General features: G+C 43.4%; 1 long non-coding RNA gene across 1 annotated transcript in view; it reads right to left on the bottom strand.

Annotated features, from left to right (window-relative positions):
• Positions 1-25,942, bottom strand: part of LOC135320611 (uncharacterized) — a 352,044-nt gene that overhangs the window by 72,923 nt on the left and 253,179 nt on the right. The window lies entirely within an intron of this gene.

The raw sequence follows: 25,942 nt of genomic DNA, 5'->3' as shown, positions 1-25,942 counted from the left end.
AATCTGAAAGCACAAACACATCAAGATTCTAAGGAGACTGATGCAACATATTAATATTTATTTCCAAAATTCTAATTTAACAATGAAAACTCAAGAAAGGTAAAATCATGTTTGACAGCCAACTGCAAACACATGGAGAGCAAAGTCCTAGAAATCACAGTTCCTTTAACTCTGCTACTACCTCAGTAGGAGAGGAAATTCCTCACTGAGAGGACAGTGGAATCCCATGCATAAGACAGGATACGCAGTACAAACTGCACTAGAATCAGGGGTGATTTTCTTAGACGAACTCTAAGGCTACAACATTGCTGAAAAACTATAAAAACATTGACAGGCATATTAAAACACAGTCATATATATTATACAGAAACATATGAAGTCTGCTCCCATGTTGCATAGAAATACAAACATATTTGTTCATTTATGGGCACTGATTACTTTTTCCCAGGTAGAATATTTCAACTAAAACAAATAATCAATAATACAATCCTCTTGTCAAATCTAGTTGATAAGTTACTCTGCTATGTAACCATAATGTGTCTAAGATAGTTCTAAAATTAGTGAAAAAATCTTTTTATGGTTCCCTGAACTCTTGTCAAAATTCCAAGCTAAATTTTAAAATAGATCAGAGCAGTATTTCTATATGATCTTTTCCCTCGTGAAATGAACACAGTCTGTTGTCAAAATTCTGTCCTTAAAATGGTTCACGAACACTGTATCCTAAAAAAAATGCTGGACAGCAAGGCACTATCCAGACAATGTGACCAAACCAATGAAACACAAGGAAGACAGTGACCCTATTCTGGAGGGCTTATATATGTGTCAACACAGGGGTTTTTATTTGATTAGTTTGATTTGTTAGAAAAATAAAATCACTCAAGTACTTTCTTCTTTGAGCATTCTGTAAGTCATGACTGTGTTTTTAGTGTCATGAGCAGGAAAGACTTAAGCATGACTTGATTAGGTCAACTAGCAACAATCATCACTGGAGAGTGAGTAATAAAGAAGTTAACTGATAGCAATGCTTCTGCCTACATGCGACCTAAAATAAACCTACACTGACCTCTGCAAGGAAAATGAGGAGATGAGGTCCCCAAAGAGAAAACAAACAAGAAATCAAAAATGGAAACACTTTTTCATTAACGATTCCAGGAAGGAGTGGAGCATGTTGAAGAAAAGCACAGATGTTGGGGACAAACATGAGGGTCTGAACTCCCACAGCACTGGGTAGCTGTGACACTGATATGACAGTGAAATTTTCTGCATCTCAGTATCCTGTCCATAGACTGGGGACAACAACAGCACCCGTCTCCTAGAACAGTCCTAAATTAAGTTATTTTATATATAAAAGTTTAAATAAAATACCTCAGATTTTAAACATTACCCCAAAAGCACAAGGAACAAAGAAAACAGAGATAAATTGGAGTTCATCAAAAGTGAAAACTTTGCTTCAAATGACACAATCCAGAAAGTGATAAAACAACACACAGGAGAAAATTTTTTCAAATCATTTATCTGATTAGGAATTTGTATCTCCAAAAAAAAAAAAAATCTCCTACAAATAAACAATACAAAGGCAACTCAATTAAAAATTGAATAATGGATCTGAAAAGGTATTTTTCAAGGAAAATATACAAATGGCCAATAAGCACAAAGAAACGATGTTCAATATCATTAGCTATAATTGAAAGCAAGTCAAAACCACTAGGAGAAACTGCTTCACACTCACTACAGTAGTATATACTCAAAAAGAGAATAACAAACAGTAATGAGGCCACAGAGGAAGCGGAGATCCCAGCCCTTGCTGGTGAGGACTTAACACAGCGAGGCCACTTTGGAAAACAGCCTGGAAGTTCCTCAGAGAGTTAAACATTTGGTTTATGAATGACCCAGCCTTTCTGCTCTCTGGGCATACACGTAAGAGAACTGAAAACAAGTGTCCACATAAAAACTCCTACAGGAATGTTCACGGCGCCATTATTCATCACAGACAAAAAGCAGAAACAAACAAAATGCCTATCACCTGATGAATGGGTAAACAGTGGGGCCCAGTCATACAGTGGAATATTATTCAGCAATTGCAAAGCATAGAGTACTGACCCAGGCCACAAGTTTGACAAACATTGAAAACATTACTCAGTGTGAAAGAAGTCAGTCATAATAGACGGTTTCATTTACTTGAAATGACTCGATTTACATGAAAATGTCCAGCACAGGCAAATCCTCATAAAGAGAACAGTGGCTCCTTGGGGCTGGGGGAGGATGGGGAAGATGTGAATAACTGCTTATGTATACGGGGCTTCCTGTTGGGGGATGAAAATGTTCTAAGATTGACTGGAATGCACAATTCTGGGCATAGAGTAAAAACCGCTGTACATTTTAATGAGTGAATTGTATTAAAACTGTTAAGAACAAAAGCACCTAGGGCCAGTACCTTCCCATAGTAAACGCAAATTGCTAATTTTATTACAGGAAGAAGAAACTGCCCTCAGCATGAAAGCAGGAGATCTTCAAATGTGGGTAAACAGAAATTGGACAAGAGCATTTCACTTGAAACAATTGCTGAGTTTACACGAAATATTCAGAAATAGGAAAATCAGTTTGACATCACGAGGAAGCATTCTGCTTCAAATGAAGATCAAGGATTCGGCAAGCCCAGCTGCTAAAAATGACCAGAGAAGAAACCTGGTTCTTAAAACAAGCACCAGAGCCAACAAGGAAATGGTGGTGAGGAAAGCAGGAGGCCGAAAATCTGGAACAGTTAGCTACAAATAATTTCTCCACTGAAAATTCAAATATAAAATGAAAGCGACGCAATGCTGTGTTGACCTCACGTGAATGGGCTTCCTACGGTGCTCAACAGTTCTGTAACCCCGAATGAGAGACTCAGGAGAATCAGCATGGTTCCTGGGAGCCCCAAGTGACTGCCCACCAGCACGCAGACCACCATCACATCTGCCAGGTTTCAATTGCAGACAAGAGACCAAGTACTGAAAGGCACAGGAAATGTTGACCGGGGAAGAAAAGGCTGCAGTCAGTCCTGGGACAGAGGCCCTGTGAGCAGAGGCCAGAAGGCTGCAGGTGAACTGGAGTTGCCCTGGGGCAGGAAGGGACCACAAGGAAGCAGATCTCAATTCTCTACTCTCTCTCCCTCGGGTAGGAGAGATAAACCTGCATCTTTCTCACCTGGAACTGTGGGTTCTGGCTGGCAGAAATCTTACAGACACGGAATGATTATTCAAGACTGGAAAAAGTCCAGCAATCGATAGGGAGTAGGGAGCCAACTCCACGAGCCTATCAAATGCTCCCATATTTATTGTGTATAATCAAAGGAAATAGTCATTAACAGTTGTGTGATAGTAAGCAGAAACTTGGGAAAAGTGGATGAGACAGAGATTACAGAATCCACCATGAGTACAAAGTCTTAGTGTATCTTTAGGGAAGTCATGGGGTGAGGGGAACAAAATACATTCTTTAGATATGTGAATTTCAAAACAGACCACCAAACCTGCCAGTTCCTTGTTTTGCGGATAACAGACTATCTAACAGCACACAAGCCCAGCTTTTATAGCTGAGGTCCTGGGTCCTTGCTTTGCAATGAGCAGAGTGCTATCTAAAACCTCAACTACGCAAGCAAAGCATTGTCTCTGCTTTTTAAGGCAAGGAGACAGGAGTGAGGATGCACAGGCGCTTGCTTGCAAAGCAGTTACTAAGCATAGTTTTTCTTCTTAAAGTTGACAGGCGGCCTGGGTCTGCTACAATTTAACCCAATCAAGGGCTCCCACATTGAACCATTATGGAGAATATCCTGGGATGACAAATCCTGGTTTTGGGTGTTTTCCTGCCAGCTTCAGCCACTCTAGAAGGGTCTATGCACATCCCTGAATAACGATCCCACAGAACCACCCACACTCATAACTCCTGGTGCTTGAAACTTAATTTTAGCTCTACACAACTTAACTTAGAAAAGTTTCAAAAATAAAAGATATTATATACTTTTTATAGGTCATCATAGGATTGATTTTTCTGATTGCTCTAAGCTGCTTCTACTTGGTAAAGCACCTAAATCTGCCGGTGAATTCAATACTTTCCATTGGGCATAACTAGCCAGTTTGAGCTCGTTAACTTCAATTGGTCAAATATCGATACACTTAATTGATTTTATTGTTCATCAGTTTCAGCCGGGAGGAGAGGGAGTGTCACTCTGTTCCTCAGCCCACCCTCAACTGTTTTCTCATCAGCAACTCAGGCCTCCTGAAAACAAACAAAAAAAAAGCATTTGTTTCCCTTCTTCTACACATTCCACAAACCAAACAGGAAACATCAGCCTGAAGAAAGAATTCAACACAAATGTTAAAACAAAAATCTATAAACCTGAAGTATCTCCATCTCCGAATCATGATACACAATGACATGAGAGTAAGTATGTCAGGCACAAAGCATGCGTCAGCCTAACCACCTGATTTATATTCTTCAAAGGAAGGTAGGCTTTCCTATTTTTTATTATCACTCTTTCTCATTGCTTCTGATTAATCCAAAAAATAGTTTATGAAATTATTTAGCACTGCAATAACAGATTTTTGTTGTATCAATTACAGAAGGCATTCAGAGGGGATAGGAAAACCCACCTCTGTAAAAAATTCAAAATATCTTCCCCTGTTAAGAACACGTATACAAAATGCAACAGGGAATTCAAATTCTTGTGGAGAGGAGCAAAAGCCACAGAAAAAAAAACAAAGTAATACTATGAGTCAATTCAAAATTCACTGGACAAACATGCTCAATGCATTCAATGAATTTTAAAGGCACACGGCAAGCCATTCACTTAATGATATGCAGGCTAGAGGAAGAATTTCCCTCTTTAACACACAGCAGAAATCAATAGGGTGCTCCACCAAACAACGACCAAAGAACAATCAAGTTTTTAACAGTTCTGATAAATCAGCATGTTCTAAAGATGAAAATCCAAAAATTTTAAACATTCATTCACACCACAATGAAACAAGCACTTAAAAAAACCAAAAAACCCCAAAGAAACTAAGCACATAGATCATGTACATAGATCAATGAGAATTTCTTTTGCCGCTGGAAGAAAGAACAGGCTATAGCCTTTTCCTTGAAAAATAAAACTACTTTTAAAGATAAATGTTAAAACACATTTCATCATTCATGTTGCCTTGAAAAATCTGAGGCACTAATATCTGATTAGAAAAGCAATTCTGAGTAATAGTAAGTTACAATTCAGTGCCAGTTTGCTTTAGAATAAAAGAGAAAATAAAAGCTACTGTTCCTCAAATCCTGCAAAAATTGTGAAGTGCCTCCCTGCCTCTTTCTCCTCCCGTTTTCTAAGCTCATGCTCCCCAACCCTTCTGAAACAAGTATGAGAACCTCTTATTCCCAATATGCCAAATGACAAAAGAACATCAATTTATTTGTGTAAATATATGCCTACACCTTGAACTGGAGGAGAAAGGTATCAGAAGTCTATATGGAACTTATTTCTACCTTCCTGAAATCACACACACAATCGTTCACAGAGACACAAACATATTCCCCCTGGATTACTGGGCACTTCACAAGCTTAGGACTTCCAACTTCTAGAAGATAAATTTGTAATTAGTTTAAAATACAAAACTGTCAGCTTTTGAAAGCCTTGATCATCTGCTAAACCATCCAATTATCAAAGAGACCCAATTAGCCTTCTCTGTAGAATGTAATTTCCCATGATGACAAAACAGACCCTAAGAAGTACTGGATCCAAGTCTCGTGTTTATCACTAGCTATGATCGTTTTTAAGCACATTAACAGATTCAGAAAGGATTGTCTCAACAACATTTATTCTTCTTGATATAATATACGTGTTCAAATGCCTATACAGAGACTATGTCCCATGATGGTGCTTAAGAGCTCTTTTGTGTATTACAATATTTATTTTTAAGTGCAGACAAGGAGGGTGGGTGTTACTCAGTTGTAGGCCACCTGCTTAGCATGCAAAATATCCTGGCTTCAGTCCCCAGTACCTCCAAAAAAATAAATAAAAATAAGTGCATATTTAAAAATGAGTAAAGATATAAAAAAATGCAGACTAAAAACCACTGCAATCTAGGAGCCACAATTGGAATAAAAAAAAAGTGTTTCTATCAAATATTGACTATATGACAATCACAGAGACAACCACAAATCACACCTGATAACCATCACATGTGATTCTCAGCAACACTACTAAGTAGACATGGATGAGAAACCCGGCACTGCGGATGAGGAGACGGGGCTCGGAGGAGCCGGGGACGCTGACCGTCCTGCTCCCCGTGACACCGCGTCTGCCCAGGGCAAGCTCTGACAGACCTGCTCTGAGGGGACACCCAGCTGTATGGAAAGTTGGGGCACTGGGGAGTCCCAGAAAACACAAAAATTGTTCAGTGAAAAACCAGCTCAAATATATTACACTGTGCCACATCCTTTAAACAGGGAACATGACTGAGAATTTTTGATGCCTCTGTGTCCTTTCTGCCATCATTAATATTTGCCCTCTCAGCGCGACCAGTGATGAACTGGACCCCATATGAAGTGCACTCAGATGGAAGATCATTTGAAGCTGTTTTATGAAGTTTGTAGGACTCTGTCTATGCCTCACACAGGCGGTCATCCATCACTTCTCCCCGGTGTGGATGTACCACCTGAAATCGCTCCTTTCTGCTTTTTAAAGTCCCTTCATCTACTCCAGACTTTTCAACAGCAAAGAACCAGCTCAACCACAGACAGTGGACAGCTTCTCACCAAAGGGATTTGAACAGCCCATCGGATTACCTGGAAGCCCTTTTCTTCTATTAAACCCACTTTGAGGTATTTCATCATTTTCTGATTGGTGGACTTGGCCTCTGACTGGCCTTCTCAGAAAGCTTCCAGCCTCACATCCGGGGATGGGATAGGACCCTGATATTGGGTAAAAAAGTGCTGAAGGCTGACATCATCCAGTCAGGTCTGCACGGGTAGAAGTGCCACAACGTGCTCAAAAATTATGCAGTCAGCACCCCTGGGCTCCCATGGACTGATTTCACATTAACCAAACTCATGAGACACTGATGCAAGAAAACCAGAAACTTAACTTATTAATGTAACAGAAGACGTGAAACTATGAACCAGACTGAAATATCAGAGTTCAACCATGAGTACATTTTCTCCTCAATGTACCAATCACGGGCAGGCAGTCACATGGCAAGCATGGACAGAAGTAGAGCAGGAAGGGTTTTTAGATTAACTCAATGGACTAAATTTCTGTTATACCAACAGATCTACTGCCTGGAAAATAACGCTAATCACGGTGCACTCTTCATGGACAGTGGCCGAGACACGACTGTGAGCAACTGTGTGACTCTCCTTTCCCTGTCCTTTCTGGGCTAACGGATGCACAGACGTACAGTGATCAAGGCATGCAGATAGATCTAAACACCCAAAGCCCGTCTCTGTGAGCCTCAAAACCAGACAGCCAGGGTTTAAATACAAGCTCTGCCACTTACTAGCTCTGTGACCTTGGCCAACATACCCTCTGTGTGCCTCAATTTCCACACTGTAAAGCTGGGATAAAAATCAAACCTTCCTTACTCACTTGTTGAGAAGATTGAAGGATACACTTCTGTAAAACGCTCAGAAAAGAATGTAGCACTTTTATGGTGCTCAACAAATGTCAACTTAATATTACAGTGGTTTACAAGTCTCCCTTCTAATCATCTTCTGTGTTTCCTGGCACGTCAAATTTCCAAAGAAAATCCTTATTTCTCCTTTTATAAACTCTTGGGGTGCACCCTTCTGTTGATCCCACCACGTCTTTAAACTGAGGGAGGGGATGCCTCCTCCCCACTCCTCTGGGCCATGGAGAGTGCTTCCCCCTTCACACCCCTGACACCTTGCCCACAGCTAGCCCTCCTCACACTAACAGAGTGAGGTGTGATTCCAGGGAGACAAGCAGGGCATGTGAAACCCTTCCTTTCCCTCCAGGGTTGGCCACCCTTGGGAAGCACCCGGGATGCTCAGCTCCATGGCAGGACATCCCTGTGCATGATGGGGCAGATCCTCTCAAGGGAAGGCTCGCTGTGGCACAGAGATACCTGGGACAGGGTAAGTCTCTACTTCTGGGACACAGTATCACGAAACTCATTTACCCACAGCCCTGAAGTTCATGGAGAACGTGGCTTCATCAGTAACAAAGAAGACATTTAACGCCTGCCTACTCTTTTGTGTCATCTCTCAGTTGGCTGCTGGAGACAACATGTGTATAAGTATTGGATCCCCTTAAGCCCCAACATATATGAAGTAACAAAAAATTCTGTGGCTTAATATTGTTTCAGGGCCACTGTGTAACAGTTCTGACTCTGCTGATGCTAAATTATGGGTATAGGATCTATGAAACCTCCTCAAATATCTTTCATCATAAAACCAGCTTTTCTTATTTTCGTGCTTCTTAGTAGTTGCCAAAGACTGTCAAATGATGGCTTCACACAAAACAGCAGCAAAAGTTTAAGAGCCCTCTTGACATACCCACTGTGGTAAACATTTTACATAACTTCTAATTCTCAGAATTCTACAAAGCAGATACGAGGGTCCCCATCTCACAGACGAGGGGAAGACTCAGAACGAACTGACTCAGGCTCAAGTGGCTCAGTGGCAGCACGTGCAGACAAACCCAAGTCAAAACACTACACCCCTTCTTATATGTACCAAATCATCTCCCACCAATAAGCACACAGCAGCGTGGTCAATACTCAGGGAACTCAATACACTTTTCACCTTTAAGGTGTTCCAGAGGCCGCTTAAAGCTGTTTTATAAAATTCACGCTCACTGGTTTCTAACACTGGAAGAAAAGTCTGATTTTGCCATTGTTTGCACAGCAAGTCTGAAAAGTTCACAGCGAGATGACAGAATAAAACTAAGATATAAGCAGAATAATTTTTCCAGGCAGACAGACACAATGGACATTGTGGTATTCTGAAGCATTAAGCAAAGTAATTAAAATAAAATCACGTTGTTTAAGCCTTCTTTTAAAAACAGGAAAATTAAGACTGTAAGAAGGTGCAACAGTGCCACCTATGGCTAAAAAGACCTTCCAGGTTGCCGGGAAACATGCAACACAAAAATTGCCTGTAGGATGAGAAACGAGAATCAGGTAACTAAAAGCTTGTGTACCACATACTGCACTTTGCTTCAGGGGAAGGGAGGGGTAGTCAGTATTTAATCTGATATTGCTAATACTCCTGAATATAAACAAAAGACACAGGCTCATGGAAACTCATCTTAGAAGAGGAAAGAATCCAGTCCAGCCACTTCATTTTACAGGAGGGGAGACTGAGACCTGGGATCTGTCCTCCTGTCAATCCGGAGCAATGTTCCCCTAGGCCTCATGTCTTGAACTGTAGCAAAAACCAACAGATCTGTACTAGGCCTATATTCATAAAAGTCACGTCTGTATTTATCCAAAAGCAGATAATCTAAGTATCTTGCAAAATACTTCTCAAAGAGCCAGAAATCATATAAGTTTGTTGAAATACAAAAACATTTATTTACATAGTAAAACAGCATGAGCTTTATTCTCTCTATTAAAAAGTGACACGTCAAATCAATGTTTTGATATTTTAAACCTGTTAACAGTGCAGGAAAAAAAATCAAAATTTTCTTTAGTCACAAAATTGAGAAGCTTACTCCCTGAAAATGATCAATGTGGATTTTTCTAAATTTAATGGATCTGTTCAGAATCAGACGAATTTAAATGTCTGAGGGGGTGGTTACACGGCAACATGAATTCTGAGATGTAACAATACATATTCTGAGTAAATAATCTTCAAGGTCGTCTGCTTAAGGCAATTTAACTAGTCCCTGTCTCATTAGAATGATACAGATTTCATTAAAACTTCATACTGCACACAAAAATAAAAAGAATCCTTGTTACCTTAAACCATATTCATATATATCATATATAAACATATTGAATATGCATCAGAAATAAGCCACATTCTTTAGTATTCAGAGTTGATCCTTCTAAACTATCTGGCGTTGTGACAGCATATTTTTATTAAGCACACCTTGGGTGCTTTGTATACAAGGCGTCTAACTCTCACAGTCAGACAACTTAAACAATATTACTCAAATTTCACAAATGAGGAAATGTACTTAAGTCATGAAAACAAATTACATATTCATCATCAGGAAAGAAAAGAGTAAAGATTTTAGTTACAATATTCACTGACAATCTTTTCTTCAATACTAAGACTACATAAAACCAATTTCAGTCTTTGTAAGTATATCTGTCAATAAGGGCCACTAGAGAAAAACATGTAACATCATAAGCAATGGTTGGACTTTCAAAGCCCACTTCTCTTTTGCACAATAATTATTTTAAATGTTTTGTTTTAATGCTTACAGGGCACTAAAATAAAAAAATACTAAATTTTTAAGTCATTACCTGAGAATAAATCATTTCTGAAAATGTGCAATTTTAATTTATGCCACTCTGTCTCACATTCTCACTGGTGTCTCTCCTTTCAAGGCCTCATCAGGCTGAGATCACTAAAATCGGCCATTTATGGACTTAGAGGTGTTCGGGAATGCACTCAATGGGAGGCTGATTAGAGGAGCAATTAAAAATGCATCCTGTGCAGCCAGGGTTCCAGAACAGAGGTAGCCACCACCAGCTGCGTATGATTTGGGACAAGCTGCTCCATCTGAAAATCCTCAGCTGCAAAAAAGGAGACAATGATACTTATGCTCAAACACCTGCTATGAAATAAAACATGAGGAAAGCACTTTAGCCTTAGGCAGGTGTCCACTCACAGCGAGTTTGGTCATTATGATGATGAGGATGGCTGTTAATAAATTAAGCTAGACCAAAAAGGAGAAATCACCATAAAGGAGAAATATTTTAAGTCAATGAACATTTCCTTTTGGATGGATTGCAGAATAATCTATTGATTTTTTTAATACACCAAGTATTGTCCATTAATTATAGATTTACAGATTCACAGATAAGTCTCCAGAAAAAGAATTAGAGGCCTCTAAACTCTGAATATTAAGAAACTAATGTTTAAAAAAAACAGGGGGGAGATTATACCTCATTTGGGAGAGTATGTGCTTAGCATGCATGAGGCCCTCACTTCAGTCCCCAGTAACTCCATTTAAAAAATTTTTTTAAGAAATGGAGAATTAAAGCAAAATGATGGAGGAATACAGAATTTTTTTAGAGACTCAACTCAGATTTAAGATGGGGAAAAAAACATCCATTTCTCAGAGGAATTCTTGAGAACTATGTAAACTGGGTCTGAGATGTCTAGTCTTTTAACATTATTCAAGAATTCATATTACCAAGTCTTAAAACTACCTGATAACCCACAGTGGTGATAGTGATCGTAACAGCTGCCAACACGGATCGAGTTCCGGCTAGGACTGCTCTGTTCTGACATCTCTGCCCCTGAGGCCTCACCAGGCTGAGAGCACTAAATTCGGGCATTCATGAGCATCACGTGTAAGTCCTACATTTGTGCTTCTCACTCCCCCCTCCCCAGCCCCTCTGAGGGAAGCATTGTTATCATGTTCTCCTCCGGCAGACAAGGCCACTGAGGCACTGAGACTAAACCCGTTCCAGGTCACATCGGCATTAAAGGACGTCTGTATTTCTGCTGAGATATCAATTCAAGAGAGACTGTTAAATAATCAAGTCTGTCTGGTCTTCACCTCAAAGAGCAGATACTATAAATTCCTGATGTAGGATGAGGCTGCCGCCACAAACTGACTCAGCTTGAAATTAATATCCAAGATGAAGCAGCGAATACAAGTAAATATTCACGAGTGTCAACTCCGCTCACGGGTCTGGGCCCTTCACTGCCTGAACGGGGGTGAAGTCCCCACCCGTGTCTGGGAGGGAAGCATGGCTCTTCCAGGTCGCACCTAGGCTTCACGGGCTCTTTCCCCCCACAGACTGTCCTCAATGATTTAAAAGCTCTCAATATTTTTACACCATGCAAAACTGAAAGACATTTCTGCAGATGGAGTAATTTCTCAGGCTTAAACCTTTTTTGCCTACACTTAGCAAAGGGGAAAAATGAAACATGACTCTGCAAAGTATCTGAGCCTCACCACTCACAGGAGTAGAAAGGCCACAGCAGAATATGACTCTTCACATTGCAGGATGAGGCCAAAATAAAGCAGCCCCAACAACAGGCACTCCCAGAGACAGCGCTCAGCAGTCTTCTGCACACTCACGGTTGTGCAGCCCTCACCACCATCTATCTCCAGAACACTCCATCATCCAAAAAGAAACCCCCTGTCCACTAGTAGTCACACCCCATCCCCCTCCACCCAGCCCCTTGCAACCATCACCTGCTCTCTGCCTCTGCATGTGCCTATTCTGGGCATTTCAGATTACTGAAATCAACAATATGTGGCCGTTTGTGTCTGGTTCCTTTCACTTAACATGCTGTTATCAAGGCTCGTAGATGTTGAAGTGGTATCAGCATCTCGCTCTGTTTTTTTTTTTTTTTTTTTGAAAACGTTAAAGTTTATTAGAAGGTGGTAAGTACTATCAAAAAGAGTAGATTGGAGAATAAGGTATTGTGTTTCAAAGGGAAAAAGTCGGGTTGAGCAGTCAGGGTGGACTTCCCAGAACTGGTGGACTTTTTCATCTTCCCCTTTATTTTTTTTTCTTTTTTATTCACTCTTACGTCTGAATAATATTCCACTACATGGAGATACTACATTCTGTTCATCCATTCAGCAGCTTTGTATGGACAAGGTCCAGAAGAATGAGTTTAAGTGGTGACTAGCAGGGATGACATTAAACAAAGGGCAAGATGTGCTTTAAAAAAAAAGCCAACCAATGGAGGCACAAGGAAATTCACTGCGTTTCTGAGCAAAGTGCATGCTTGCTTTGGCAGCATTACCGTGCAGGGCTGGGGAGGATATTGGCAGGAATCACGGGGAGGGAATCACCTGAGAAGATGCCCCACTGCAAGTAGCTCAGCCAGTTCTCCTCCCTCATCCTGTATTGTTAGAGCCATGTTTCTTGGTTTCTCTTATTTCAAGTAATAGCACTTTAACTACACATCTGATCATCTGCATCAGACCACCTTACCTCCAAGCCACAGAAAATCATTCACTGACCGGAGCAGCTCCAGGACATAACGGTGATATATCAGGGAGTACTGTAGCATCCCTGCCTGCAAGCACAAACCACACATGTGCCCTGGTGATGTCCGGAAATTAAAATGCATGGAAATATCTCACTGCTGTTACACGACATCTAACCCTAAATTTCCCCAAAATCATGCTGTCAAAGTATTACTCAACCCTCTTACTACAAACAACAACAACAACAAAAACAAAAACAGCTAAGAAGGCAAATTTAGGCTCTTCCATTGAAAACCAGCAACCATCAATGCCAGTATCTGAGCTGGAATGCTCCTGACTTCAAAAACCACTGCGCAGTTACTTTTGAATCGTGAAAGGCCCATATGTATTCCGTGGATTATATTACAGTAGGATTTTTCATTTCAAAATTTCCAGTTGCAACTTTAGCACAAAAAAGTTTATGTTTCAGATTTCAAATAAATCAATTATCTTCCACATTCTTAATGTTGATCCTATTATTATTTTATAAAGGGAGCTATGCTGCATATTATAAACCAACTGTTTGGTTTCTGCAAACAAGACCTTTATGACCTCACTATTTCAGAGCAAACTTTAATGATGCTTTGAGAGGTGGGGCCTGGGGCGCTCCCTAACAGCTCTTTAAATACTGACAAGGATGTGCTATTAAGTAATGCAAAGGCTCTAAGTCCACATTAACTAGGAAACCAAAGAAACTACACCAAAGCCTTATCATTTTTAAATATTCCTATTTTTTGAATATTAATGTTCTTAAAAGATATGATTTTTTTTGAGAAAGATAACAGCTGTATTAAATTTCCTCTCACCAAGAACGCAATTTTTATCAAGAATAAAACACCTATGGAAATCCAAAAGACGGATATTTCTACCAGAGTGTATATGCAGATCTGAACACAAACCTAAATCCTATCAGATCTCAAGCGAACGAGCTCAACAAAGTCCTGGGCTACCCTGGAACTTAGCTCTTCTGTTCCAAATGTTGGCTGAGCTAAGATCATCACACAAGGCAGGGAAGGAGAGAAGAGGAAAGTCCACCTGGTGGCCTCCATCTGTTTTCTTCCAGCCAAAAGGCGCCGCAAGGGCGGCCCCGCTAACAAGCCCTCCCCATAAGAAAATCCGTCATCCACACTGCCCCTGCCGTCCCCAAGCAGCCCCGACGCCCCTCTCCCACGGGTCACCTCCCAGCCTGTGAATGGTTTTCTAATGACCCCCCCCAGTTGGTGGCACCCTCCCGCTCTTCCCCGCTACACACACACACACACATACACACAGAGCAACGGCAGCCTTCCCAAAGCACAAATTTGATTACATCACCCCCACTTCAAACCCTTCAGAGGCTCCCTGGTGGAGTTCTAGCCCCACCCCCGACACTGCTCACCCAGCCTCACCACAGTTCCCAGGTCCCCAGTAACCTCAGGGGCCCCCTGACATGCTCCTACTTCCCACTTGCCTCCAGGCTCATTTTGACTGTTTCTCAAGGAAGCCTTCCCTCCCCCCAACCTCCACACTTTGTTCCTCTGTTCCTAGAACATTCTAGGCTGTCAACTTCTGACACTGCTAAGCTCCCAAGAAGCAAATACATTTTGCTTACTAATGTGGGTCCACTCTCTCTCCCCTGGCCACTCAGAAGTGCTCGTGTAATGAATAAATGAATGACGGGGTGGGACTCCAAGTTACAGACATACCTGCTCTCACCCATCCCGACCCTTCTTTCTGTAGAATATCAGAAGCAAAACCAGAAGTACCTTTTCTGAGGGTCACTACCTGCTGACACCCTTCACTGCCTCCTGTGTCAGTTCTAGTAAAACCCAAACTCATCCAAAGCCCTCCACCCAAGGTCATCTCCAGTGTCCTCCCCAGCAGGGCACACTCCACCCTGGACCACACAAGGCACACTCCCCGAGTTTCCACCCCACAAGCCTCCAGGCCTCTGCCCGGGCTGCTCCTGCCACGTGAGCCATCCTCTTGATGCCTTCTCCTGGCTGACACTTACTATGTCCTCACAACTGAATATAGAGCCCATTTCTTCCAGGAAGTCCTCTCTGATAATGTCCTTTAGGTCTTGACTGGGCTCCCTCTACATCAGCACTGCATGGAGACCAACTGGGTGTTTGCCTGCTCCTTTGAGACCACGACCTCTTGGGGGCCACGTGTGAAGGAGTGAGAGATTACAAGAGGGGTGGGAGAAGCAAAAAGCAAAAATCACAGCTGAAGTCCCAAATTCAAGGATTCTTTCTCAGAAAAAAAGAATAAAATATTTCACACGTATGCAATATGGTTACTATTTTTGTGGCTTGTGGACAGCAAGAGCTTGGTGTTCTAGTCCAAAATCCAGGTTACATACAAAGAAATGTATATATTCATATCCAAAGGAAACCAGAGCTGCTCAACAACAGTTTGCAGTTAGAATTGAAAGGAATTTTGATAAGGGCAGTCTCTCTCTCTCTCTTTTTTCTTTTCTAGCATCATATAATTTTAGAAGTATTTGCGTGACTAAGAGATGGCTACAGCCCGTAATTCTGCACTGGAGTGTTTGGGGCTGAGGAAGCCCAGATTACATGCACTGTGTAAATGCAATCACACCAACACAAAGACAGCGCCCTGGTGGTGGAGCTGATGTTCCAAAGCAGGCAGCCTTATGCAGTAAGAGAACTCTAAATAGAAAGGAAGAAATGCAATGTTCTGTACTCAATTTCATTCGCTATAAGGGCCATGAACTGATAGTATATCTTGTCTAGTGAAACCCAAAAATAAATTGTCAATGTCGATTTTCTTCATCTGACCGTTTTATGCTAACTTTATATATGAAACCCTCACTCCATACGGAAAGCTCAGGCCTACGCTGCAGCACATTTACATCCCGCGGAAGAAAGTCTATCAAGGGAGAACTAGAGAGTTTCCCTTCAGAAGCTGCTAAGTCTGGTTTTGCACCTGTACGTCATTTGCAACCACGTCATCGTCAAAAGAGTAAGACCTTACCTCTGTGGGGCGAAAAGCACTGCGGTGCCGAACCATCAAAGAACACTGAGATTTGTGAAACAGTCCTGAGGCACATAAGTTGCACTTTCTCTGAAAGGCTCCAAAACTGACCCACTTCACCATTCCACGTACAACAGGGAGGTACCGGAATTAGTAGAGAAAACATGCTCTTGAAATCTGACAAGGCCCTGCTTGAATCTTGCTACAGCATTTACTAGCCGCAAAACAGACCAATTCCTTAACCCCTCTGAGAAGGCTTCCCAATCTGCAAAAGGGGGCTGCCACCACCCACCTGGGAGGCATGGATGTGAATGCAACACGCAAGTAGGGCGGCCAACTGGTACCTGACACGGGGCCTGGCTCGTTTCCCTCCGCTGCCCTCCTCCCCCTTCAAACTTGCTCTGTTCCCCCCGGTAAGGGTCAAGCCCCCGGAACAGACTGCCTGATTCTTCTGTGTGTCCCCGGATACATGACTTACCCTTAGGAGGCCAGAAAAACAACTGTCTCCTCCCCAGTCACCATCAATGTTCTTAAGAGTCTGAGAATTTTTAACTCTATTTTGCAGGGAGATTATTCCAAAATTGTCCAAGCACCATTCTCCAGGTTGACTCCCCTCCCAGCCCCCATCCCTTCTCACCTCAGATCCTCTGTCTGATTGCCTTCTGTTCATGGGAAAGCGAGTCCAGTAGGGTGGGGACTTCCTAGGCCTCCCTCTCTCCCTCACAGATGGGTGTGACTACATTCTCCCCACTCCAACTCTAGCTTCTGAGGAGACTCCCCTCCCGGACCCTGGACCCTGCAGCCACTGCATCGTCCCAAGACGCGCACACGTGGCCACAACCTTCCCTTCAGATTTCTTCCTGGGTGGCCCTCCCCACCCCCCGCCCCTTAAGGTTAAATGGTATTGCTCTGAAAATCGCAAACGCTGCCGCTGACTGACACACCAAACCTGCATTGTCTGGGCTTTCCTCTAACCGAGGCACAGCCCTGCCCCCCCTCAGCCTCAGTCTGCACCTCTCGAGATGAGCTCATCCACCTACACGGCTGTGAACACCAGCTAAGAATGACGACTCACAACGTGTATCTCTAGACCGGCACCTTCACATGGGCCCCAGGCTCATAGACCGGAGTGCGTCTTTGAAGTCCTAACTTGGATGACAAATGGCATCTTAAAAATGCCTCATGTCCACCATTTACTCTGGAATTCGATTTCTGGAGGTACCTCCCATGCTCCCCATATTAGTAACAGCCCCAGCACCCACCTATGTGTTTGAGGTCACATTAAATTTCCCCTGTTCCCTCCACCTAGCCCTGCACTGGAATCTGTCTTGTCATTTCCATCGCTAAGCCCATCTCAAGTCTGGTTCTGCAGGGACCACGGCCGGAACCCCACAAGCTCATAGCATGGTGCAGTGAGTCACAATCTTCTGAAGGGTGCTCCCTGGATGGGGAGGCATCTCCTGGCATGGGTCACCTCAGTAGGCACTGGATTCTCACAAAGGAGGCCCTGGAGAAGGGACTCAAGGTTCTCCCGTGGTCTGAACTTTGAAGGGCCCGAGGTCTGTGGAAGCTCCTAATTAGCAGACACACTTGCCAGTGAGCAGATGAGGATGGAGGAACCCAGGCAAGGCTGTTCTCACTCTGAACCCTGGGCTCTCAGGAGCCATGGGAAAGGCCTGTGTCCAGGGCACAGCCCAGCCATCACAGATCCAAGCCTGCATTTGCCAACCCGGACAGCCTAGACTCCTTCTACTTGTGACACTTACATCTGTTCTCTTCCCCCCGAGAATGTGATGGACTCTTTCAGAAAGCCTGGCCTGTCTCAAGCGAGACCAAGTCAGTGAAGGGTGAAGTGTCGACATTTGGACCAGAGCATGAAAGGAGAACAAGGCCTCATGGCCAGCATGACGGTGGTGGCCAAACACTTCCCCCAGGTGAGATGAACCAGAGTGGGGGTAAAAATCCAAGGTCCTAGGTCGGTCAAAGCTTCTTCCTACACGGCTGATTTAGGTGTTGGAGACTCACTCGGCAAACTAACGACACGGCCGTCAGTGGTGGACGTCAGCTGCAACAGACACAGAGTCAGCTACTTACTGAAAACATGTGTTAAAAGTAAAGTCCTGTGTAGGGAGGACTGCATGGCTGCTGAGCCAAACCACAGACCTGGCTCTGCATGCCAACTGGCTGAAGCAGAGAGGAAGCCACGGTCCCCTTTAGCGGACCCTGTGTCCACCAGATCCAGGTGAGCCAGCTACTTAGGAGAAGGCAATGTTGTCCTGATACTCAGAAAAAACAGCTTCGTAAAGGGAACAAAAGAGTGGCATGGATTTTAGACCAGCTTCTGCCCCTTTATGAAGGTAAAGTAAAGTAAATGGCACTGGGAAGGTGAATGCAAAAAAAAAAAAAAACGGTGACTGCTTCCTCCAACAGCTGCTCACCCATGAGCCGGCCACTTCCTCACCAGTGACCGCCGGCCAGGCAGCACCATCACGCACGTCACAGAGCGACAGCCAGGAACCGCGTGCCGAGCACGTTTGTGGAAAAGCAGGAATTGAGCAAGATGCTGCAGACTTTGACTTGACAAGATTAAATACTCCATGAAAAGTATCCCTCAGCAGCCGCCTAAATCAATTCGTATCTCACTTCTTGAAAACAATCAAACAAATTTAATAAGGGCGCATTTGTCACCAAATATAAGGAGGACCAAACAGGTTCCTCAAAGCAAGGATTTTAACAGGTATCAAACACCAGTGGGTGATGTGATAACAAAGCAAACATTCCAAAAATAAGAAAATAAAAAGATGACTAGGATAATACATGGATCAAGGCAGCTGTTAAGTTTTTGTCTTTTAAAGTGATGGAGACTGCACGGAGGGCGATCCAGCTATTTCCAATGCAGGGTGTGCACAGCCCACCTTTTCAGACGCAACAACATACTCAAAGGCCAGTACAAGAGAAAAAGGGAAAAAGAAAAAGGAAAAGAGGAACAAGCGAAAATTAGAAACACACAAGAACAAAAATGAATTTGACTGCCTGTACAAGAATTTACGTGAGTGTGTGAGGCCAGGGACACAGGGACAGTGAGACCCATTCTCACATCCTGCTCCAGGGAAGGCAGGGGCCTGTGTGGAGCAGTGCTGCCGGGGGACACCAAAGTGGTCAGAGACCCAAACCAAAACTCCACCTACATGCGTCTAGATAGATTTTGAGCTACAAATTATGGTCACATTTCAGGCTGGACAGTTTTACTCACTCCCACCAAGAGTAGCAGGAGAGGATTAGGCTCTGCTCCTGCGCCAAAGCATTGTTTTATAAATTAATGACTGTAGAATAGTAAAAGGAACAATGGAGTAAAAGTGACTGGAGAAGAACGTGCTTGACCCGAGCTCACAGGCCGCGTTATCTCACTGACGTTCTGATGCTGGCTGGGTGCTTTTTGTACCACAACAGACAGACCCACGAGGAGGGAGGTTTAATGCGCTGCTGTATTTTGATGCTGAGAACCATGCCTGGTACACGAGGTTCTGGGTAAACAATGGTGACAGTGACAATCACTATGGGCTAAGCACACATCCAACTACTCTGCGAAATCCCAAGGAAAGACTTGAAAAGGCAAAAACAAGCTGGCATTCTCTGGTGGGTCTACAGACTCAGAGCCAAGCAGTTGCTGAGCAAAAATGTCACCAGTGCCTCCTATGACAATAGAGGAGGCAATGGCCACGGGGCTGGGGCATGGCTCCAGGCTTCCACTGCTCACGCAGCAGTCTGTCCAGGGGGAGAAGTTGGTCCCTGCTTACGTTGCACCGATGCACCTACCTGGACTAATGCCTGGGGGCTCAGCAGGAGGTGACAGGTGAGGTGAACGGAGCCAGTCTGGGAGAAGCCCGGTGCTGGCAGCTGTGCCTTCAGCAGTGCCCAGGCTCCTAAACCTGCCACCTCATCTCCAAGGAGCAGAAGGGGAGTGCGGACATGTAGATCACAGGACCCTGTGAGGACAAGTACAGATCATGGCCACGACATTACTTGCCCCTTCCTTAAGCCATAGAAGAATCTCCGGGGAGGAACTGAAAATTCATCCAGAGTTCGCCAGGCAACACACGTAGGTGGGACTCGGTTCCCCTGTGCCTCTCACTCACAGGGCTGTTCTGGACTTTCTTTTTATCAATTCTCTGGCACCTTCTCCTCCAACTGACCAACAACCAGAAAGTAGGATCTGATCTTAAGTAAGTTCAAGAATCACAGATCACCGCCTCCACAGCGGACCCAGCTGCACATTCTCGGAGCTCCGACCGTCACCTGTGAGACCGCCATGAGCGCTCTCCAGACTCAAGGCCCAAGGCCGTAGGCCGGGGAGACACAGATTCCCTCACTCTCCGCAGCAAAGGAGGACCACCTCTCTGCAAAGGCATCTCAACCTCTCCTGCCCGAGGGACAGCATGTTGGACACACGGGGAAACAGAGCAGAAGGTGGGGAGTAGGCAGCCCAGAAGAGCTCGTCTGCACTTTCGAGGCAAAGTGAAGCCTTTGACATAATCACAGGGACAAAGTGAATATGAACCTTTCCCTGCTCTGTCCCAAACTCCGTGACAAGCCTTTTCCTGCATAAGGAGTTCTTTCGGAAGTCCTTGGCGGTGTTTCTGATGTCTTAACCTGGCATGGTGACTGTCAGGCATGAAGAGAGGGCCTGAGCCGTGCAGGTGCTGAGCCTAGGAGTCAGGAGACACAGGCTCCACCCCCACCTCAACCGGAGCCTCATTCTGCATCTTGGGATTCAGCATCTCATCTATAAGCAAAGGGATGAGACTATCCCAGGACACGCTGCCCATCAGTAATGAAATGAGATCCATGTAAAGAAAGTTTCCCAGTTGCCACATTTAAAAATTAAACAAAGAACTAAACAAACAAAAACAAATACTAGAAACTGATTTTAAGAACAGATCTTACTTATTCTACTGTATGTAAAATACTATCATTTTGACATGTAATCAATATAGAAAGTAACAAGATAGTTTACATTCTTTTTCCTAGACAAGTCTCAGCATCTGATGTGCATTTGACCTACAGCACCTCTCAGCTCAGACCAGCCTCCTCCCCAGAGCTCCTAGCATCAGTGGCTGTGGCTAATCTATTGGACAGCAACTCCAAGTGTCCCACCAGGGTTCCTGTCTGAAAAGTGGGAGGCAGTGTCCACACTAACCCTAAAAGGATCTCTCTGAAACAAAGGCAGATTCACTTTTAAATGTCTGTAAGCCGGCGGGCTGCACCTCCCTCCACCCTTGGCTACTAGACAGCCCTCTTCCTTGTTGATCCCTTTCTGGATGTAGGGAAGCAACCTGGCACAGAACCAGGGCGGGCGGGCCGCCAGGTAAATTACCTTCAGTCTGTGTCCAGTCCCATGAAGTCCTCCTTCTCAAAGAGGATGCAGAGGAGCGGGATCTTGTCCCCAGAGTTGTCGGGGGCCCCATCCAGCCACTTAGACTTGAGCGAGATGAAGAGTGACTCAGTGAAGCCCTCGATCCTCTTCACCACACTGCAGTCCTTGTAGATTGAACGCCACGTCGGTGCGTGTCTGCTCGGCTACCTCCCCATGCAGCACAAAGACAAAGAGCTGAGAGTCATTAACCGTGGTGCCATACAGCTCCTCTGCATGTGGAGCTTATCGAAGGCCTTGGCCAAGAGGCAGTCCGCAATGGTGACAAGGCCCACGAACTTGCGGTTGGTCTGGAGTTCGCTCCACCCATTCTCGGGCGCATAGTGGTGCCTATAGTAGATACAGAGTGCCCACTGGGAGCCGCAGGGGATGATCCGGCTCACCAAGGAGATTTGCTTATAAATGCAAAAGAAATTCTCCTCTGAGATGATCCCAACGGCTTGGACCACCACGGGGAGAGTCTTGTAGTCCTCAGCACTCTGAACGTAGTCAGGGATGCTCTTGTTGCAGGCCCTGCAGAGAGGGGAGAGGAGATCGAAGTACATACTGTGCTGCGGGCTGCGGGCCCCTCTGGGTTGCGGTGACCTGGTGTGTACCAGCCAGAAGGCAAGGGAAGTCCAAGCAAAGCTGGGGGTACAGTTTGTCCTCAGAGTCTGCACATGGCTACCGTAGCTCGGATCACATTACCCAGCCTTTGGTCTAGGCTTCCGGGCCCTGCAGAGAAGGATCATTTATTGTTTACTGTACCAAGCACCTAGCCAGACCCTTATGCATAGTCAGTCCTCAAAACTGCTGAATAAAGAAATGAACAAAGGAACTGCTTTCCCGAACCCGCTTCAGCAGAATATAAACAAAAGAACCACAGTGGGATCAAAACATCTGGATTTCAACTCCAATTTATTTGAACTCCTAAGTTGCAGAATAATGGATAAGAAAACTTGCCTTGGGGAGGAGGGTACAGTTCAGTGGTGAGCACGTGCTTAGCAAGTACAAGGTCCTGGGTTCAATCCCCAGTACCTCATTTTAAAAATATGAAACAAATAAATAAATCTAATTACTCTCCTCAAAAAATATTTTTTAATTCAAAATTCAAAAAACACCTTGCAATTGACACAACATTGTAAACTTGAGTATACTTCAATTAAAAAAAAATCCTTGCCTTACAAGAATATATCTGGATTATGGATATGTAAAATGTAAAATGCCTAGGGTACCACCTGCATAAAAAATGGGAACTGTACAAATTTACTATCCCTCCTTTATGAACTATATTTCCTTTGGGGGGTTTATAACTTCGCAGAGCTAATTTTCTCAGATTAAAAAAGAAAATATTACCTGATTATCAGTACTGCTGAAGAATCAGATAACCCTATGAAAGCATCTGACCCACTGAGGTTAGTCAATAAAAGTTTGTTGAATGAATGAATAAACAAGCAAAGTGAATGCTGCTGCCTGCCACAGACCATCATAATGGTACTGCCTGGAAATTCCAAGCCCACATTCCACCTGACTCTACATTAACCATGTGGGTGACCTGGGCATGCCTGTGTGCTTCTCTAAGACCCAGGTTAATCATGAATAGAAATGAGGGCAATAACACAAACCTCAAAGGGTTAGTGAGTCAGTAATGAATTGTATCCCAACTTTGCAAGGTGGAACCATTAAGGAAAATTGGGCAAAAGACCATAGGCCCTCTCCATATAATCTCTTACGACTACATGGGAATCTACATTACATCTTAAAATAAAAAGTCTAATTTTTTAAAGAGGCTATTGAGGTTAAATGAGCTCACAGTCTCAAATAAGGAACACACAGTACAAATAGAACAATGCCCAGCCCATGAGATACACTCAGTTAAATTTCAAACTGAACCCACTTGTACCTCCAACTTAAGAGCACGAGGATGTGTCCTCGTGGCCAGAGGACATTGCACCTGAAACTAACAAAGCTAATGTTCCCCACTTCCAACAGCCCCTGTCACCACCCTAGGTCTTATTTTGTATTCGTAATTTTTTTTTCTTTTTATTAAATAGAAACCCCCAGTTGCATAGCCTTCAGGTCACCAAAAACTGACCACAGAGATCATGATGGCAGCCTTTCTTGGTGAAACAATAAAATGAAAAGCCATTTCCACAAGGCCTTTGTGTAAATATACTAGGGAACTTCATCCTGGACTGAGAGGAAGAGGACTGGGGAGGGGGGGCAATCTGAGGCACACAGACCCATGGGCCACCTGTCCCATGATGGACTTTAGACTCAACCCTCACTCCCCAGAAACTTCAAAATACACACAGACAGATTGCTATGGACAAGATTTTTTTTTTTTTTCGAAGAAATCCCTGACTCCTTAGCAGGTCTTGTTTCTACCGAGACACAAATGGTTTATGTGTATAATGTTTCACAAAAGCCTTAAAATATTATCACCCCAACTTGACACATTAGGAAACTGAGGGAGAGAGGTTTATCACATTGTGCAAGATTAGAGAGAGGCCACGTCAGTCACCGTATTTAAACCCAAGCCCCTACTCCAGTGCTCACACTAGAAAGTGTGACATACTGACCCTTTCCTGCTTTCTCCTTGCAATAAATCACTGAAGAGTCTTTTCTATGACACCTGGAATCACAATCACATCAATTTTCCACAAAGAGCTATGTCACTCCTTGGAGGACTTATCAAAATCTAAAGTGTTGGGATGGGAGGAGAGATTTGCAATTTTTGTTTCTCAAAGGAAACATGGCTTAAAAAGAAACTGAAAAGGACTTATCTAGTCTAAACCCTAATTGTGCAGAGAAGGAAATGGAGGCTCAGAAGAGATGAGGAAAGGGCCTTATTAACAGATATTGCCTCAGCATAGCACCAAACCTTCCCTCGGCACTTCTGGGGGAGGATCTGGGAGGCCCAGGAGAATATGTGTTAGAAAAAGGAAAGAGAAGAAGCATACACGTCCTTGTATCTACAACACAATACCATGAATTTCCACCAAATTACCCAGTATGGGTGCAGCCAATATTAAGGTGGGCTAAACAGATTATAGAAACCTGGAATTCTCAACCATAGTGGAAATTCCAACATTTAATATGCTTTTTCCCCAGTTCAAGCATCAGCTCAGTGGGCGCTCCATACCAGGGACGACACTAGGCCTGGAGTTCTCCCAAATACAGATCTCTATTACCACGTGTGCAAAACACATAGAGGCCCACCAGAAGAAAAACGCCCACAGATAAGATGGAATTACTGAAACTGAAAGCAGCCAACCAGCATATATTACTAGGAAAAACGGTGCTGCCAGAAATGGATTCATGTACATAGAAAGCAAACTGTGTTTAGCAGGCAGGAAAGGGGGGATTAACAGATACACATTAATAAATATAAAATAAATGACAAGGACCTACTATATAGCACAGGGAACTATAATCAATTTCTTGTAATGAGTTGTACTAAGAACAATCTAAAACATATGTATATACATATGAATATGTTTATAACTGAATCTCTGTTGTACGCCTGAAACCAACATTGAAAATTGACTACACTTCAATGAAAATAATTTAAAAAATAAGTAAAAATAAAAGCAACGCCATTAAGAAAAAAATAGAAGAAAACTCTAATCCCCTTAGCAGTAGGTGGTGGAGAATTCTGGTTGCAAGCACCAAGTCCACTGGATCACTCCAGCACTGACTGAAATCTTTCTCACCATCAGAGAGTTACTTGGCTTCACTGAGGTTACTTTTCTCTCCTGTGAAAGGCAACAGTTGCAACTAACGATGTATAGAATCTCATCATTCACAAGCCCCAAAATTAGTGAGGACTTCCCATGGGCCAGGCTCTGGACAGATGAAAAGATAGGATCCCAGATTTATTCATGTGTAGAAGAAGTTTAAACCATAAAGACATTAATTCTTCCTGTTTTGATAGACAGTTTCAATGCAATTCTGATTAGAATACCAACCAGATATTACATAGAATGTAACAAGTTAATTTAGGGTCAGGAACAGCGAAGAAATTTCTTTAGAACCACCACTGGGGAAGGGTAGTTAGGTCATTCATTTCCACTGTTCTTTCTGAAGTGATGAAAACGTTCTGGAATAATAATGGTTGCACCACTGTGAATATGCTAAACGCTGCTGAATTGTACCATTTAAATGGATGGACTTCACAGTGTGTGAAGAATATCACAATAAAGCTGTTATATGAAAAAATATTTCTTGACAATTATTTTTCACTCTATACAACTAGTTTGCCCCACAATTTAAGAAAAAGAAAAAACCAAAACAAACCAAACTGTGCCAGGAGCTCTTTAGGACTGCAATGTCCCTAGGTCTTCAACGCCTCTGGTGGTGCTGTTCCTGTTAACACATACTAGCTGGGCTGGACTACTTAG

This window comes from Camelus dromedarius, unplaced genomic scaffold (assembly GCF_036321535.1).
Source record: "Camelus dromedarius isolate mCamDro1 unplaced genomic scaffold, mCamDro1.pat HAP1_SCAFFOLD_140, whole genome shotgun sequence".
NCBI lineage: Eukaryota > Metazoa > Chordata > Mammalia > Artiodactyla > Camelidae > Camelus > Camelus dromedarius.
The sequence above is the reverse complement of the archived record's forward strand: the minus strand, read 5'-3'. Positions and strand labels throughout refer to the sequence as shown.